Source organism: Caretta caretta, chromosome 8 (genome assembly GCF_965140235.1).
Source record: "Caretta caretta isolate rCarCar2 chromosome 8, rCarCar1.hap1, whole genome shotgun sequence".
Lineage (NCBI taxonomy): Eukaryota > Metazoa > Chordata > Testudines > Cheloniidae > Caretta > Caretta caretta.
The window spans coordinates 57,625,013-57,644,141 of record NC_134213.1 but is presented as its reverse complement, the minus strand read 5'-3'; the positions used below and the strand labels follow the sequence as shown (position 1 = coordinate 57,644,141).

The 19,129-nt window shown below is 41.4% G+C and overlaps 1 protein-coding gene across 1 annotated transcript in view; it reads right to left on the bottom strand.

Moving 5' to 3' along the window:
* PLA2G4A (phospholipase A2 group IVA) overlaps nucleotides 1-2,819 on the bottom strand; it is a 134,863-nt gene extending 132,044 nt beyond the window's left edge. The window contains exon 1 of the mRNA XM_048861619.2: nucleotides 2,729-2,819. The gene's annotated coding sequence lies outside the window, so the exon portion shown is untranslated. The remainder of the gene's footprint in view (nucleotides 1-2,728) is intronic.
* Nucleotides 2,820-19,129: the final 16,310 nt, after the last annotated feature.

Here is a 19,129-nt window from a genome sequence, read left to right as displayed (position 1 = left end):
GAGGCAGACCCCGCTGCCCCCAAAAATATCGTAGGGGGCCCCTGCCATTGCAAAGATGGAAGCCTTGTCTGAACTAGCCTGGTCCTCAGTGAGGACGAAGCCCATAGCAAGTTTCAGATCCCAGTCTTTTGTTGTTGTTTTTTAATGCACTAGCCCAGTCTATGGCTAGAATTATTATTTATTAGTAAACAGAAAAAGTGTGCACTCTCAGAGCTCAAACAGCTGATGGGATTTCACTCAAAAATTTTCAGACACAAAAGACAACTTCTGACATTTATAATCATGCACCCCTAACAAGTGAAATATTGAGGAATATACAACCATCCGAAAATAGGGAAGCAAAATGGATACAGTTTTGTCACCTCTGCTCTAAAGTACAACAACAGATGACCATTATAAATCAACAGCAATGTAACACTAGTAGATTTTTATATCTGTGTGTATGTGTACACACACACATATATACATGCGTGCACATGTGCACGCAGAGAAAACAGGTCCACCACAGGAAGTTTGAAAACTATTGCTTAACCATTTAGCACATTACTTCTCTATATATTTCACAATGGGTTGCTTCATTAATCATTTAACTATTAGTAAGCTGGAGGGAGCAATTTACAGCAAACCTAGACGAGAACACAGAAATGGTGAAGTCGTCATTCTTTGAGAGAGCAGATCCAGCTGACTTTGACCTACAAGGCTAACCTTGACAGACAAGTCTGTTTCCCCAGGGCTTGAAATGTTATGGTGGACAGGAGAGTCTATTAACATTCTTAAAGCTCTCTGTTTTGATTTGCTGTGAGGATTGTTGTGCATTTATGCCATTGTCATTTAAATGCATCTTATAAGCGCTCTCTGTCTCAAGAGAGATCACCACTCTTGAGCATAAGGATTTGTCTACACAGATAAATTAATCCAGATTCAGATAGGGTGTGAATTTAAAGTAGATTAAATATTCCTGATCAATGCCCTGTGTGGACACTCTTATTCTGGAATAAAAGTTATTTATTCCAAATTAAGATTTTTCAGAATAAAGCACTCTTATTCCAGAATAAGAGCATCCAAACAGGGAATTGATCAAGAATAGCTATTTTGGAATAACTCTGCCAATAGATACAACCAAAGAGAACAGTAAATATCCTTCCAGAATTATTCACCTTTTCCTTCCCACTGTTAAAACTCAATTTTACTTAGTAGTAATGTCTCTCTTTTTCTGCTTAAAATAAAATATTAAAGTATTTTATCCACAGCAGTGTAAGAGATCAAACAGTCCATTACAATGGCCTAGAACAGTGGTTCTCAAACTTTTGCATTGGTGGCCCCTTTCACACAACAAGTCTCTGAGTGCAACTCCCCTTATAAATTAAAAACACATTTTTAATATTAAACACTATTTTAATGATGGAGGAGAAATAGGGTTTGGGGGTGGAGGCTGATGGCTCGTGACCCCCCACAAACACCCATAATAACCTTTGACGCCCTGAGGGGTCACAAACCCCAGTTTGAGAACCCCTGGCCTAGAATATACATTTTTTGTAGGTCACCAGTAGTTTTATCAAGAGGTAGAAGCAGCAATAAACCAAGTTTGGTACACAATATGTCAGGGTCACAGATAAACAGTGTAGAATGGAAAGCACAGCAAAAAAGGGGTGAGGGAAGTAGGTGTGGAGGGGGTGTTCCTAAATGTCTGCAACTAGGAACAATTCTAAATGCTCCCAAATCACTCTATATATTTTGATTTTTTTATGCCATCTTTCCCAGGACCACAAAGCAATCACTTAGCCCCAAGCACAAAGTTTAAACATTGTCGTGATTTGTCTTCCAGCACTTGTTAGTGTTAGACATGTCAACTTAGAGACTGATACCTCACAAGCTGTACATATAGGATGAGACTTTATTAACATAAATAAATCTATCTTTACAAATAATTGTTAGTGCTTCCTCCATCAATACATATTTAAACTTTCACCCTGGCTAAAAAGCATGGGAGTAACTTTCACAGTTTAGGTTTCCTTCTCTGGTGGTGTAGTTGCTCCCTAGCAATGATTTTCAGAAAATAAAAAGAAAAGAAAAAGAAAAGGAGGACTTGTGGCACCTTAGAGACTAACCAATTTATTTGAGCATAAGCTTTCGTGAGCTATAGCTCACTTCATCGGATGCATTCTGGGATGCATCCGATGAAGTGAGCTGTAGCTCACGAAAGCTTATGCTCAGATAAATTGGTTAGTCTCTAAGGTGCCACAAGTCCTCCTTTTCTTTTTGCGAATACAGACTAACACGGCTGTTACTCTGAAAGAAAATAAAGCCATCCTGCTACAAACTACAGCAAAGAAAATTTCTCTGATAAGGTGATTAGTCCCAGCCTGAAGGGTTAGGAATCGTGGGATCAGCAACCACTGGGTTACATGATCACATGGAAACATATTAAAGTCTCCCCGTGTTTTAAAAGTTTTCCTTCATGTTCACGATCTGACACACCCCTTTCTGGGTTCAGTTTTGTTTTAATATGGCTAAACAAGTATTTTTAGTATTAAAAATCGCTTGTACTGCTTCCTCGTTTCAAGTTGTAACAAGTACACTTTAAAACTATATAAAAATGATCCATCACATCTGTTAACTCCCTCCTCTGGCTAAGCTACTTTTTTCCCTTGGTAACTGGACAAAATAAGTAGCAGTTTAAAACAAAATTTAAAAACAAACCAGACCAAGAATGAGTTGTATTTCTTACAGTTTCAGTGTTACATCAGATCCCTCTGGGCTTGTACATCCCTCTTGCTTTCTAGGCAGGATCCTTTTTTTCATTGCTTGGATAGAGAAGTTTTCAGCCGTAATAAATGGGTGGAGCTGAAGTGTCAGCTGATCTATTACAGCTGTCTCTCTCTTAAGGTGGTACTGAGGTATAAGTAAGCAAACAGCACCTTGGAGTAATACTGATGAACATCGTTTGATACTTAGCACGGAGAAAAATTGCAAGGGGTGAAAGCACAGAGAGTTAGAGATATATCTCAGCACCAAGGACAAACTTTAGTGATCAACGGTATGACATTAGAGTTATCACATTTAACAATTACCACGTGTTAACTTATTAATATACATATGCAAACAGCTAAAAAAAAAACTTTGGTGATTGATGGGCATGATCTGAAGAGAAGGCTTTCAGAAGAAAGAGCAAGGAGCTGAAGTTTGTAAGACAGTCTTAAGGAAATGCTGTCAAATACAAAACAAGTGCCTCAAATTCTGGCAATATTGCCTCATTTCTTATGGAAAGGGTATTTGCAAGTAATAATTTGCAGATACTTATTCACAACATTGTTCATCTTTCTAAATCATCTACATTAAACAATTTTTCTATAGAACTCAAGGAAAACAATATTTTCTGTACAAATGCTATTTTTAAAACCTTAGAGAATTTACTGGAAAACAATTTCTCTGCAGGCTTGTTGAAGGTTTGTTTGTTTTTTGTTTGGGTGGTTGTTTTTTTAAATCTGACCTATAGATTTCTATATCAGGGATACAATTGTCTGTCAAATATTAATATGACTTTTCCACAAGAGGATGTAATGTTAGGGTGAGAATTTAGTAACTGCTAAGATACCAGGACAGCTACCCTAGGACTACAATAGATTGGAATTGTACAACACTGGGAGCTTATTTACACAGAAACTTGCATTAAAATAACTAATTTGTTTTAAATCAGACCTTTTATTACTTTATGGCAAGTCTATGTGGGGGGACATTTCAAAATAAGTGTCCTATTTTTATTATTATGTGTATTACCGTAGCACCTATCAGCCCTAGTCATGGACCAGGACCCCATTGTGCTAGGCACTGTACTAACAGAACAAAAATGGCCCTTGCCCCCCAAAGAGTGAAATTTTTAGGAATTCACAGTGTAATTTTCAAGAACAGGTAAACAACATAAGCACCTATGGGCTATGTCCCTTTCAGCACAAATTTCTCCAAATACACACAGCAACCTTAAGTGTTTCACCATTTGCCAGTGTTCATGCAGGGTCCTAAATTTTCTGACCCACAGCCTAGCCACAGGCTTTGGCCTTGGACCAAGCACTTAGGAGATTTCTCAGACTTTGAGGACTGCCTCCCAACTCTCATGGCTACCGACAACACAATTGGAAAAGATAGCTCTTGAAACCCATCACATTAAATGAAGTGACATTTATGTGAGTCTTTTAACCATGTAGCCAAATTAAAGAAAGACAAATAGAAATGGTGTGGAGGAGATTTAATCAGATGACAGGAAAGTCTCTGGGTTTTTTGAGATACTACACTAGAGCATTTATTACTTTCAAAAAGTAGTATTTGCTTATTAAAGCTTGGGTTTTGAAGCAAACACAAAGCTCCTATGCCTATTTGCATATGAAAATTATTACTGTTTTACTCAGTCAGTTTCCCATTGTCAGCTGTCCCCTGGCATGTATGCATTACAATGGGTTCTTATTAAGTAAACCACAGCACCCATCACCCAATCTCATATAACTCCATTGGCTCCCTACTTGGTTTATAATTCAGGGCATAGGTATATCTTTAAAGAGGTGTTCAAAATATTTTTGTTTATTTTTGCAATATCATGACCATCAAAACCTTTTATTGGCCGGAGCACTCCCGGGTAGTATAGTAGTGCCTCTACAGGCTGAAACCTGAGTGCATCATTTCTAGCCCTCAGAGTTTTCAGATGGGCTAAACACGCACAACTGGGGCCAGATTCTCAAGAGCTCGGCTCCTTTTTACGCACCAAAACAAAGAGCTAGACTTTCAAGAGTGCTCAGCCTGTTGGATGTTGAGCTTTTTCAAAAATCTGGCCAAGAGTTTGATAATGGGAGCTGCAGGATGCAGAGTATTTTTTAAAGTCTGGCCCTTATTTAGATGCCTAAATAAGAGCTGAACTCCTTTGAAAACCTGGTCCCAAAAGGGGTGAGGAGAACACAGAGGGTCTTAGTATTGGTGAATAAAAAAATATGATCCCACTAAGCACAGCAACCTGAAGGGTACATTTTCATAAAGCAAAAATAAAAAAATGCACCCACATTCTCCATCTGAGGTGCACAGAGATGTACAAAATTAGCAACACCATTATTAAACAACATGCAGCAAATTAGCCACCAGTCCCCTATATACAGGAATGTTGGGTTTCAGTACCACTTCCCTGTCACAACCAAGTTTTCCCCAGTCTCGAATATCCCCCGATGTCTGTGATGTGATAAAAGTGCAGGGGAACTCAGGCAGCTACCTTTGAATTAGCATTATGTCCAACCTGGAGGGTGAAAGCCTGCAGAATTAAATGATTGTTGGTGCTCCTTGAAGAACGGAAAGGTACAATAGCTTCTCTTTAAAGAACACTTCTTAGGCCTCTCTATTAATTGCCCCATGTCCTATCTTCCCATTTTTGAGGAATATTATGAAGAAAATTGCAGCAGGACAGCTCCAGCACTAGGAAGATGGTTCGGGTCCCTTTGCTTCCATGTGGTTTTCGGCTGCAGATGGTGGTTTTGGCTGGTGAGCTCCTTCAATAACACAGGGGAGAAGGTGTTTTTAGCACATCCATAGACCTCAGATGGTGTCTGATGGGGTTACTCTTTAGTGTCTCTACTTTTTTTCCCCTGAGCTGTGCCTAAAGGCTTGTCTTCAAGGACAGTGCTGCGGCTGCTGCAGTACTTTAGTGAAGACGCTGCTATGCCGACCAGAGAGCTTTTCCTGTCAAGGTAGTTATCCATCTCCCAGAAAGGCAGTTGCTATGGCATCGGGAGAAGCTCTCCCATCAGCATAGCACTGTCTACACGGGGGGTTAGGTCAGTATAAATACGTCACTCAGGGGTGTGGATTTTTTATACCTCTGAGTGATGTTATACTGATACAGGCCTGTAGTGTAGACCTGTCCTAAGACTGATATGGCAGAACTAAGAGCCAGGCAGAGACAGCAACAGAGAACTCAGCAGTCTCATGCTTAAACACAAAACACCCTGTTTGTTTGGAGATTCAGATTTACTCAGAATACAAACTTTTAGTACCATTTCTGGCTATATTTCTTCCATGCAGCTTTACAGTCAGTAAACCCCAAAACAAAGTTACAAATCAATAAACAAGGTAGCTCTTACGATTCACTAATGCTGCCTGTCCTGGTTTTCAGTCACAACACCTGGATCTTGGTTTGCCACAGGAATAACCCAGCCCTTCTCTAGGGTGCTGCATCTAAGAAGTGGGGAAAATATCAGTTGTCACCTCTCTTTTGCTGCTTTGTGATACACACGGAACATCTGAGAGGGTTTTATTTCTGTTATGATAGTTTTTCTTTTTAATTTATTAGAAATGTCAGTCTTTTCTGCCTTACTTCTCCTAAAAGACTGAAAAGCCAATAGATTTAGGTCAGGATAAACAGCAAGTTAAAGTGACCAGACTATCAAAATGACAAAGGACACCCATTACACCCCCACACCCCAGTACAGAGCTCATTCCCCACACTTGCCCACAGTCCTTGCCTCCTGCTCATGCTGCTAACAGCTGATCCCCACTACTGCCACCTCGTGATGCCAGTGCTGATGGCTGGGTGCTACTTCCTATAGGTTAACTGGTGATGCCAGTATAACCCAATGGATGGTATATGCTGTGTGTCCTGTTTTGTGCCCAATCCATATAGAGGATATGGGGCAGTTACAGCTCCCAGTTAGTTCAAGCCATAGAGACTCGTGCTTTTAGCCACGGAGGTGAGGTGACAGTATTGACAAAGATGGAGATCGTCCCAGCTGGCACAAACTTTGGTGGTGATACTGGCTGTACTATTGTAGTTGCTCTCTCTGAGAGCTGAGAAGAATGGCCTCCCAGAGCCTGCAGCAGCAGTCCTGCTGTGGGGAGGACTATAGGGAGCTGCTAAGTATAACACAGGTCACTTAAGTGTCTCACTTTAAGGCTCCAAATATCCGGAGTGAACCACTGGAAAAGTCAGGACATCTAACTGCTTATCCAAGGAAAGGAAACCTGATTGTGTGAGGAAGGGATAGATTTCAGATTGTTTAGAGGCCTTTGGGTTTGGTTTCTCTTCTTTAACACAAATGCCTAACAAAGAGATGGAAGAAAAGAGCACTCTGCTAAAGATTGGCTGGGGGTGTGTGTGTGTTTCATTCAGTTAAGGGTTGACCGAGCTCCTAATCTAAATCTCTGGGTCTCCATGAGGAAACAAGACTTGACAGACCTGATATTCCCAAGGTAAAAATACAACTCCTCTTCCAGGAGAAAAGCATCAGAACAAGAAAATCCAAACCTTTTCAGTCCTTTTTATAGATCATAAAGAATAAAAAACAGACATAAACCCAACACTGCACATGTCTTTAGAATCACCTGTACTGAGGCCTACACACTATCTGGATATACTGCATATGTAAGCGGGAGAACAGTCCTGCTATTGTGGGGAACTTTCCTGGCTTCTGCACTACCCTGGTGAAGTGGGCTAGTGAAAGGATCTGAGTCCTCGCTCCCACTTCCTTTACCCAATGGCCTCCTTGCCCTTGAGGGCTCCCCTCCCACTTTCCTGTCTGGCAGAGTCCTCGTAACCCCAACAAGGCTGGGCCCAGGATTCCTGGGGGGATCAACCCCCAACCCTGCTGTAGTCACCTAGGACAGGGGCTAGGGTGTCCCCACTCTGGGGTACTCTCTCTGCACTGGGCACTTCTCTGACTCACTGACCATTACATACAAGTTAAAGCAAATGCAAGTTATTTAATCAACAATTAATTTTTAAAAGAATAAGGAAAAATGGGAAAGGTTAAAGGAAACACATCAACCTACTCTGTGGCAGGGAACATCACAAACCATGTCTCTGGAATGTCAGGGCAGTTCACAGTCTGTTCCTTGTAAGTCCCAGGCCTTCTTCTCAGGCCCTGGCTGTGCTGTAGGGATGCTGTGGGTAGGACACTGGTGGTGGCCACACGCTCTCAGGCTCTAAGTGGTAGGACCCTTCTTCCCAGTGTCGCCCCCGCCCTGTCGGGGTTACGATCCAAGCCTGGCCAGCAGAGCCTCTTGGCTGAGACGTCTCCCTGTGCTGGGCCTGCTGCCCAGAGTCCCCCTTGGTCTCCCCAGCTGCTCGCCGCACCCAGGTCTGGGCTGCTCCAGCCCCAGCTCCACCACTCGGTCTCAGCACTGCTGCTGCTGCTGCTGCTGCTCTGCCTCCAGCTCCCTGGGCTGCTTCTTTGGCCCCTGTGGCTCTGGTTGCTGCAGCTCTCCCCCCAGGGCAAGTCTGCTCTCTCTGGGAGCAGTGGGGCTCCAGTATTCAAAAACTGCCCTTTTCCTAGCAGTATGTCTTGGAAAGACCCATCTTTTTCTATTCTTCCTCCCATCTGTTTGATGGCTTTTTCATGATTGTGGCCATCTCAGCCATGGCACTTGATGAACGGATAGACATAGACACACTGAATGGCATGAGATTATGGATGCAGCCCTTGGAGCCAGAAGAATCACACACAGAAGAGCCTGAGGTACAGCAGGTCTGGTGAAAGGAAGAATGGAGCTAGTCTTACACAACCACATGTTCCTATTCCTGTTACGCTTGACTCCCTCCTTCAATCCCTTCTGTTGTGCGCTACACCCACATATGGTATTGTCTTTAGCTAGATTGTAAGAGCTTTCGGGAATGAACTGTCTTTTACTTCATTCATCCTAGCACAATACGGCCCTGATCTTGAGTGGTGCCTCAGATTACTAGTGTACTACAAAATAACAAGATCAAGGCCATAGGCCAAGGACATGACCACATGTGGGTGCTATCATAGCACTTCTCTGTGCACTGCTTCCTTTGAGCACCATGGACTCTGACAAGCAGCCACCATCTGTTCAACCAATGAGGAGGTGGTCATGGTAGGCAGGCAGGGATGTGATACGTCCTCTCTCTGCAGCAATGGGCCTGGATTTCTTCCTGTTTCCACCTCAGAGACTCTCACTATAATTTCCAACCATAGGTACAAACACATAATTTCCCCCTAGTTTATACACTTGGCAGCAAACAACAATACTGCTGCAGCTACTAAAATTAAAGGAAACCCATGAACAATAGTAATTTCATGAGATATCCCATCTCCATTGTTTCCCTCTCTTATCCCCCAGTGCCATATTTGCAATGCAGCTAGAAACAGAACAAGAATAGAAGCATTGGGCCATTCCAATCTACCACTTTGTACATATAAATCAAAATGTAAGAAAAACACTGATTAATGAAAGGGCAGTTTAGCTGCTGAGATTCTCAGCTGCCAGCCTGCCTGCTTTGGAATTCCCAACAAACAATACCATCCCCTTTAGTCTCTTTCTATTTATTTAAAGTGAGAAATGATTCAGTGACCCATAAACAACTGCCAGCGGTGCCTATTCTCTGGGACAATTGTGTTCATACTAAATTTAGTACAGCTAATACGTTCCCGGCTCTAAGTGATGTCATAGTTATGTATAACTCATATAACTCAGACCAGGAATGGAGTTAGAACCAAGCAAGAAGTTAAGAAATGTTGCTGCTCTTTTAATTGAAATTCAATGGCTGCAATATGTGGTCAGCCTGGTATTTCATGGTTTTGATGCTAGAAACTGCCTGTCCTCTGTGAACATAATGCACTATGATAATAGGCAGATGGATAGACTATGGACCATATTTCCAATTGCCTCCCCAAGGCTTCCATCTGTGCATTTATGCTTACACATTCTGAGTGCCCTACACTTGAATGAAAGACACTATAGATCTACAAAGGATATAAACCTCCCTCAGCATAGTTTCTTATGTTTATTTACAAGATTGGTAGCCACTATTAACTGATGTACTTTTCAGTGTCTCCCATGATACAAAACAGTCCTGACAGTTTCTTTAGTACTTTGCATGGATTGGGCCTGGAGTGAAAGAAAGAAGTCAAAGATATAGTGAAAACACACTGGCACATGAGAGATCTGAATAAGGGAAGTTACTCACTTATATATGTGCTTGCAAAATCAGGCCCTCGGTCTCTCACCTAGAAGTGCTTTTGCAAACCTTCCTTTCTCCTCAGTCTATGAAATGAGCTGACTCTCCACACCTTTACAATACTCTCGCAAATATCTTGTGATTTCAAAATAATGCAAAAAAGATGCTGGCACTTTCACTACACTGGGTGGCTAAACTCATTTATGGTTAACATCCCAGACCCTGTCATATCTTGAAAGGAACATAAGTTAACCCTATATTTCTTGAAAGGAACATAAGTTAGCCCCTATATTTCTTTTTTGCTCTACTCTGGCAGTAGAAACCAACCTTAAAGTTGGCCCAAGTGGCCAGCTGGGGATTTTCCTATTGTGGAAAGTCAGGGTAGCTGGTTCTACATCACACCAGGGACAGGGGACTTTTGCAAGCGGCTCCACATTAGAGCAGCCCTGAGGCTGCTCTAACTTACAACTGTGGCTGAACTAGCCCATAGCAGCCCCGTGGATTACTTGAGCAAGAAGGTACAGTCTGTTTGAACACCCCATCCCCACTCAAGCACAATGCAGTTGAACCCCAAGGATTGGGGCCATAGTGTGACTAAAATCTGAGGATTTCTCCATAATCTTAACCTATGTTTAAAATGACCAAAACAAAATACTTTCCTGTGCAAAATCCCTTGTATATGCTACCAGTATATTGTATTTACAGTCTTTATTTTCATGGTTTGACTAATTTGGTAAATTGGTAAGTGGCCAACGAAACAAAGTTAAATATAATGCTTTGGTTACCAGAAGAGGGGGAAGGTTGCTGAGCTGGATTATCTTCCCTAATGGTCAATTTTTGTAGAATTAAGCTAATTTCACTCCAAGAATTTCCATTCCACTGATATGCAGTTCCAGTACAGACTTGTATTTCTGTTCATTACTTGATGTTTCATTATGATTGACTGAGGAAAATTCAGTGATTTTATAATGAGAATATTAAATACAATAAACCCAAATTTAATTTACACTAAGGCCACTTTACACAACTCAGTCAGTGTAAAAGGGCCTTAATGTGAGAGTAAATTATATTTACACCCATATTCAAGCCCTTTTACACTGCTAGAATGGTGCAAAAGTGTCCCACAAAGAACAGTTATAGATAGAACAAATACTATGTGTATCTTTGGTCAATATTTGAATGCTAGTTTTAAAGGGTGCCAGCAAGTGTCCTGGAGTGTATTCTTCTTAATGTTAATATGCAATTCTCCCTATTTTTGTGCATATTGTAAACATAATGCATTTCATACAAGAACAACACACACTTTGTTGAGTAACAGAAAGGGAAACTAACCAGCAAAACTAAAATCAAATCATATATATTTGATATTTAAAAAAAATATATAATATCAAGGGCATGCTTTTGCCTTATAAGCACTGGCCGGGGCTGTGTGGAATTGCAGAGCCCACCTGCTAAACAACTGAAAATCCAAACCCTTGAAACTCAAGGCAAGACACCACTCATATCTTAAGAGGACAAGGCACCTGCAAGTACATGAGGAATAGGGACTGTAATCTGTTATAACAGCAATAGCAAGTGTCTGAATGTAGGGAATAGGAAGATTTCTTTCCCCATCTCCCATCCTCTTGTACTAACAGATAATGTAGGATCTGATCTGACAAATCCTTATTCCCGGTCAATGGAACTACTCATGCAAGTAAGTGTTTGAAAGACTGACTCCATATTTGAGTATTTTATATCCTGAAAGATCTGTGAAAAAACTTTGCAAGGTCCCAGAAAAAACACAGTGGGATCCATTTTGTTGAAGTGAGCCCTTCACATTAAAGTACATGGAGTTGCTCTGACACCATCAGTGTGTGACTCTACAATCCCAGTGATTTTTTACAGTTCAACTCAATAGAAATGCATGATTACAGCAGCTGTCTGCACTGAACTCACAATAATAGTTTGTGAACTAAAGTGAGTCTGTGGTATTTTGTGGGGTGAGCGGGCATTAATTTGGGAGATAAAAAGTGTCAAAAAAAGTTGATTGTATTGTATGGACAACCTTGTTTGCCCTTTGGAAAATTATTGCATAATAAAACTTCTCTTGACACCTTATTGTTTGCATCACAGGTCATTAGTTTTCTGAATACTCCATTCATGTCTTTCAAAGCTTGTATCACAGTTAAAGAGTAACAAAGTGCATATTCCCTCCCCTTCTCCCTGGAAGGGGTGCATTTCAATTACCATGTCTTTTTAATGGATGGAAAGCATTTTCACAATATTGCTTAACTCAGAATTTAACTCTTTTTTCACTAGTACAAAGTATACCATATACAGACATGCAAAGTCTCACTTTGGCTCAGTTTTAATTTTAAGTCTGTTTTTAAAGCATCTCCACTTTAAGAAAAAAAAATTAAAAGTATGTTTCACTGAAGCATTTAGAACACTCAGAGTTCTAAAACAAATTTGATTGTTACATCTGTCTATATCAGCATGATTTGTTCAAAGAAGCAATGAAAATGCATACAACTTTTCAGCTGTATTCTTTTCAGTGAGTACTTCAGCTTCCTATGTTATTTTAACACAGATTTCTGATTTCTGGGAATCTGGATTGTTGTTTCTCTTTCTGCTTCTACTCCCACTGAAGTCCATGGGAGTTTTGCCATTCACTTCAATGGCAGTAGGTTTGGGACATATATCAGAAACAATATCAGAAGTCTGAAAGTACCAAAAATCTGTGTTTTTCACCATTCCAGTCTGCCTATTACAGCTGACAGTATCCTTTGGAATGGGGCCTGCTGATACTACTCTACTGGGTATCCTGAAAAGGAATCATTCTATTATACAATCCTTGATAGACTTCCCACTATCTGAGGAAGCTTGGAATGGTGGCAGGAATAAGATGGAGTAGCAGTGGAACAATTCTGCAGTTTAGTGTTCTCCAATCATCAGAAAATGCAATGATAAACCCCACTATAATAATCTCTCCGGTTCTCTTTGTCTGTCTTGCTAAATGTTTGCTACCTCTCCAGAAATGGTGGCTGGCATTCATAAATTTGACCCTGGTTGAACTTGCACCTAAGAAAAACCCCTCCAAGAGAAATATGAAGAAGCCAGACTAGGTACCGGGAAGTGTATGTTTCACCATGGTCTTGTAGTTCAAGAAAGCCTCTGGAAATCCTAAAGAAACCTTGAACTGGGCTAAAAGCAGAAGGAAGTCTTACTTTTTTGAGTCTAACATATACTCACTATTATGACAGAAGCAGCTTGGAAGACTACACAAAAGTGCTCCATGGGTCACAGATAGGGTGACCAGACAGCAAATGGGAAAAATCAGGACAGAGGTGGGGGGTAATAGGAACCTCTATAAGAAAAAGACCCAAAAATCAGGACTGTCCCTATAAAATTGGGATATCTGGTTACCTTAGCCACAGAGAAACACTCTTCTAAAACAAATTAAACCTGAATGCCATTCTTTGCTTTAAACTTATTTCCTGCAGGCCCATGAAGAGATGTGAAGGTTTAGAGACATGCAGGGGATAGAGAAGAAATTTAAATAACTGATTTTTTTTAAATCATCTCAATTTCCTTCTAGACTGCTCCTAATGCTGCAGCTACCCTCAGTTCCTGCCCATAAGAATTTTTCCTAATTGGAATTTCCAAAATATTTCCAAAATAAGTGGACCTGCCATATACAAACCTTATTTGAATTCACATACCAACCTATTCCCCCTTCCCCACCTCCCCCAGTCACAGTTTGACATCTTAGGTGAACCACACATCGTATGGTTTCTCAAACTTCACCCTTCAAAACCTGGGAAGAAACAAGATCAAGCCAATCTGTGGACATGTTCTCAATTGAACCAGAACGGTTCACTCTTCACATTTAATTGGAGAGTGAGATAATCGCCCTGCTCCTGTTTTTGGTACTGTATGGTATGTAACATTTAGAAGTTAGACATACCACCCAATAACCTTCTCTACCTTTGATAAAACTTTGCCAACAATCTGTTTCATAAAGGAAATAAAATCAAGAGAATGATGAGACAGCTCCACTTTGGGGATTTTTTAAATCTAAGCATTCCTTCAGTCAGAAGCATAAGGATTAACTCCATTCTATCTTAAACAGCTGAGGACACTCAAGAAATGAATTCAAATATGCAGACTTCTTCGTACTTGCAAACTAAACCATTGAACTGCTACTACTAGTCATGAAATGGAGTCTAGTGGTTACTTGTGTGTCTAGAGTTTCAGGATTACTTACATTATTCATTTCTGAAAGAGGATATTTTGATGATTTCTGACGTCTGGGATGATAGTCAAAAAGGAACTTTGGCATGGTGACACTCAGGGTTGCCATGCTTAAGTTTTAGGGATCTAGAAAAAGTCATGGGATTCACAAAGCTTGGGATACACACTAAGGTTCTCTATACAATGAATGGAGAGAGATAGGTACCTCAGAATGGGAGTCACAACAGCCAGAATGCTAGGTGGCTCCTTCCCTAAGCTAGCCAATGTGAGATGCCAAGACAAGGGGTTTGTGCTCAACTCTCAGGCAGACAGGCACCTAAGTCCAGGCTTCAGGGAGATACCTCCTCTTGGGATTCTCAGCTACAAACCCTCTCTTGGAGTTAGGTACCACCACAGCAATAGCAGCTCCCTCAAATTTTAGCCAAGTAGTTAAGGTACTCACATAGGATATGGGAGAGCCCCAGGTCAAGTCATACTCTCCACCTGAAGGGAAGAAGGGATTTGAACAGGGATCCAGCACCTCTCAGGTGAGTGCCCTTACCATTCAGCTCTGGTGATATTCTGATACCAGGATTCCTCACTCTCTCCTGTTGAAAATATCCCACTGTGGATAAACAGTGAAAGAATTATGGGGCGAGAAGTATAAATACTAAGATGGGTGAACTTAAGTGCCTGGTGTTAAAAATACAGAGAAGGGCAATCAAAAAAGATAAGCGGTATGGAACAACTTTCATACAAGGAGAGATGAAAGAGAGATGACTGGGGTTGTGGGGTGTGAATATCATAAAATCATGAATGGTGTGGAGAAAGTGAATAGGGTAGTGTTATTTACTCCTTCACAAGAACCAGAGGTTCCCCAATGAAATTAATAGAAAGCAGGTTTAACACATACATAAGGAAGTACTTTCTCCACACAATGCACAGTCAGCCTATGGAACTCATTGCCAGGGGCTGGTGTGAAGGCCAAAAGTATAACTGGGTTCAAAAAAAGAATTAGGTAAACTCATGGAGGCTAGGTCCACCAATAGCTAATAGCCAAGATGCTCAAGGATGGCAACCCCATGCAACCCCCATGCTGCAACCCCATGTTGTCAATAAACTTCTGATTGCCAGAAGCTGGGACTAGATGACAGGGCATGGATCACTCAATAAATTGCCCTATTTCTGCTCATTCCCTCTGAAGCATCTGTTGGAAGACAGGATACTGAACTTGATGGTCTGACCCACTATCGCCATTCTTATGTGAGAGAAAGAGAGAGAGAGAACAAGAACACCTGATAATGACTCTGTAGCCTGTGGATTAGAGCACTCACCTAGTAGGTGATATACCCCAAGATCCATGGTCTCCTACCTCCAGGGATACCCTGTTCCAATGACTTTTTAAAATATTATTTGGAACAGCTTCGAAAGGAGAGTCTGAGGGAACCCACATCAGAATATCCCTTAGCCCAGGGGCTAGAACACTCCCTGAGAGGTGGCAGAGCCTCAGTTCAAATCTCTTTTCCCCCCTCAGATAGAGGGGGACTTGAACCAGGGGGGTATCCCACATCCCATATATGTACCCTAACCACTAAGCTAAAAGTTACAAGGTAGGTCCTTGTCCCCCTCCCTCTGCCATTTGGTGTAAGCATGCCTTTAGGAGCCTGATCCACTAGCAAGCTCTAAGCTCTGGGGCTCTGACATCCAGACACCAGGCACTGGGCTGCTCTATGCATGCAAAGAAGCAGAAACATAGACACCGTCACCTAGGGAACTTTTACTGCAAAAGTTTAGGCACCAAGAGAGTTTAGGCAACTACAGGGTTCAGCAGCAGCTGAGCACATGTTTTGTGAATCCCACTAGGCCTGATTCTGGGATTTAGGCATCTAAAGTGGCAGTTGGGACCTAAGTCCTTTCATGAATCTTGGTCTCACAGCAATCTTAAGAAAACAAAAATAAAGACCTACATGAACCTTACTGATATTATATTAACACTCCCACTGACAATTTGCCACTCAAATGAGCTGAAAGACAGTCATTTTGCAAGCAGAAGTAGAGAAATATCTAAAGCAAGTGATTAACACAGAAATCTACAGATTTTAAGATCCTGGAAACACATGTAGGTAACACAGGAAAGTAACTATTATCCCCAGTTTACAGATTCAGAAACTGAGGTTCAAGATCACCAAAGGATTTGACTGGGTATACAACAGTCTAGTGTGTGATTTTCCAGGGTGAACAACCTGGAATCACAAACAAGTTTTAGGTGGGTTGCAGCCACTTTCCCTCAGCCTCTTAGACATTCATTTTAAAAATTTCTAAGCTGTATACTTGCAGGAATAACCTCAAACCCATGAGTCGATAGAGTGATGTCTGTCAAAATCTTCAGGCACTCTAACACAATGGCTTTAGTCCTTTCATTTAATGAAGGCTGATTCTGTGGTGATGGAATTTTTCTAATATTCCATGGAAATAAATATTTTCCCCTTCGTGTTGCCATTTTGCTATCGATTTGATTAATGCCTAGTGTCTTTAGTTATTATTTGAATTAAAATAGCACCTAGAAGCCCTATTGTGACCAGCACTATACAAAACACGCAGTAAGAGAAATCTCCCCGCCCCAAATAATTACAATCCAAGTAGACATGACAAGCAAAGGGTGGGAGGAGAAACAGAGGCACAGACTGGCAAAGTGACTCACCTAAAGTCACATAGTAGCTTAGTGGCAAAGCTAGGAATAGAACCCAGGCCTCCTGTCTTCCAGGCTGACAGCCTAACCAATACTGGTAAAGATTACAATAGGCAAAAAAATTATGTTTGCCCCAAAATCCCAATCCTGCAGTTTCAAAGGAGTATGGAATGTGGTGGGTCACAAGATGATTTTCAGCCATTTAGCAGATCACAGACCAAAACAAGGATGAGAGCCATTGCTGAAGTGGATAAGGCCTGTGTCAGGGTTCCTTCCCCACTCTGAACTCTAGGGTACAGATGTGGGGACCCACATGAAAGACCCCCTAAGCTTATTTTTACCAGCTTAGGTTAAAAACTTCCTCAAGGTACAAACTTTGCCTTGTCCTTGAACAGTATGCTGCTACCACCAAGCGTTTTAAACAAAGAACAGGGAAAGAGACCACTTGGAGACATCTTCCCCCAGAATACCCCCCCCCAAGCCCTACACCCCCTTTCTTGGGGAGGCTTGATAATAATCCTCACCAATTGGTTACAAAATCATCAAAGACCCAAAGCCCTGGATTTTGGAACAATGGAAAAATCAGTCAGGTTCTTAAAAGAAGGATTTTATTAAAAAAAAAGAAAGGTAAAAATCATCTCTGTAAAATCAGGATGGAAAATACTTTACAGGGTATTTGGATTCAAAACACAGAGGATCCCCCTCTGGGCAAAACCTTAAAGTTACAGAAAACAGGAATAAACCTCCCTCTTAACACAGGGAAAATTCACATAAAACAAAAGATAAACTAATCCGCCTTGCCTAGCTTACCTATACTGGTTGCAATATTGGAGACCTGGATTAGGATGGGTTGGAGAAGATGGATTTCTGTCTGGCCTCTCTCAGTCCCAAAAGAGAACAACCACATAAACGAAGAGCACAAACAAAAGCCTTCCCTGCCCCAAGATTTGAAAATATTTTGTCCCCTTATAGGTCCTTTGGGTCAGGTGCCAGCCAGGTTAGCTGAGCTTCTTAACCCTTTACAGGTAACAGGATGTTGTCTCTGGCCAGGAGGGATTTTATAGCACTGTATACAGAAAGGTGGTTACCGTTCCCTTTATATTTATAACACGCCCCCCAAATCACAGATAGAGTGAAACACTGGCTGTGATTTCTTCCTGGAGCTTTAGGAGAAAACAGAGTTAATAAGACACATGCATTTCTAAATATACTACTAACTGTATAAAGACTAACAATATTTTTCACATTTTAAGGACGATTTGGACCAGTTGATTTTGGGAAACTTTTACAGGCGAGTGCGTTAGCCACTTTGTTAGAAGCTTTTGAAATGTGTTGTATGTTGAAATTAAAATTTTGGAGAGCTAAACTTTACTGAATAAGTTTTTTGTTATTTTTCTTGGCGGTATGAAGCCACTGTAGCGCAGCATGGTTGGTTTGCAGGTGGAAACGCCGTCCCCAAACATATGGGCGTAGCTTTGTCAGGGCGTAGACAATGGGGTAACATTCCTTTTTACTGATTGACCAATGGCTTTCCCTCTTAGACAGCTTTTTGCTGAGAAACATGACAGGATGGAACTTTAGATTCAGTTCTTCCTGCATTAAGACTGCTTTCACACCACACTTGGACGCATTTGTGGTTTGTTAAAGTCTGGGGCCCTTAGCACAGGGTCAGACATGAGTGTGGCTTTAAGCTGGTTAAAGGCCTTTTGACACTCTTTAGTTTACTGAACTGCATTTGGCTGGGTTTTTTTGGTTAGGTCTGTTAGTACGGCGGCAATTTGGCTGTATTGCGGTACAAATAGTCTGTAATATCTGGCCAAGCCTAAGAAGGATTGGACCTGTTTCTTTGACTTTGGGACAGGCCACTTTTGGATAGCATCCACTTTGGCCTGTAGGGGGTTGATAGTTTTTTGACCCACCTGGTGTTTAAGATAAGTTATTTTGTTTAGGCCTATTTGACACTTTTTAGCCGTAACAGTTAGTCCTGCCTCCCTTATTCGCTTGAAGACTTTTTGTAGATGTTCCAGGTGTTCTGCCCAGGAATCCGAAAATATGGCCACATTGTCAAGGTATGCGACTGCCTATTTTCCCAATCCTGCTAGGAGACCATCTACAAGTTTTTGGAAGGGGGAGGATACATTTTGCAGTCCGAAAGCGAGCACATTAAATTTATACAGCCTGACATGTGTGATGAAGGCTGACCTTTCCTTGGAGGATTTATTTAGCGGTACCTGTCAGTACCCCTTGGTTAAGTTCAAGGTAGAGATGAACAGGGCCCG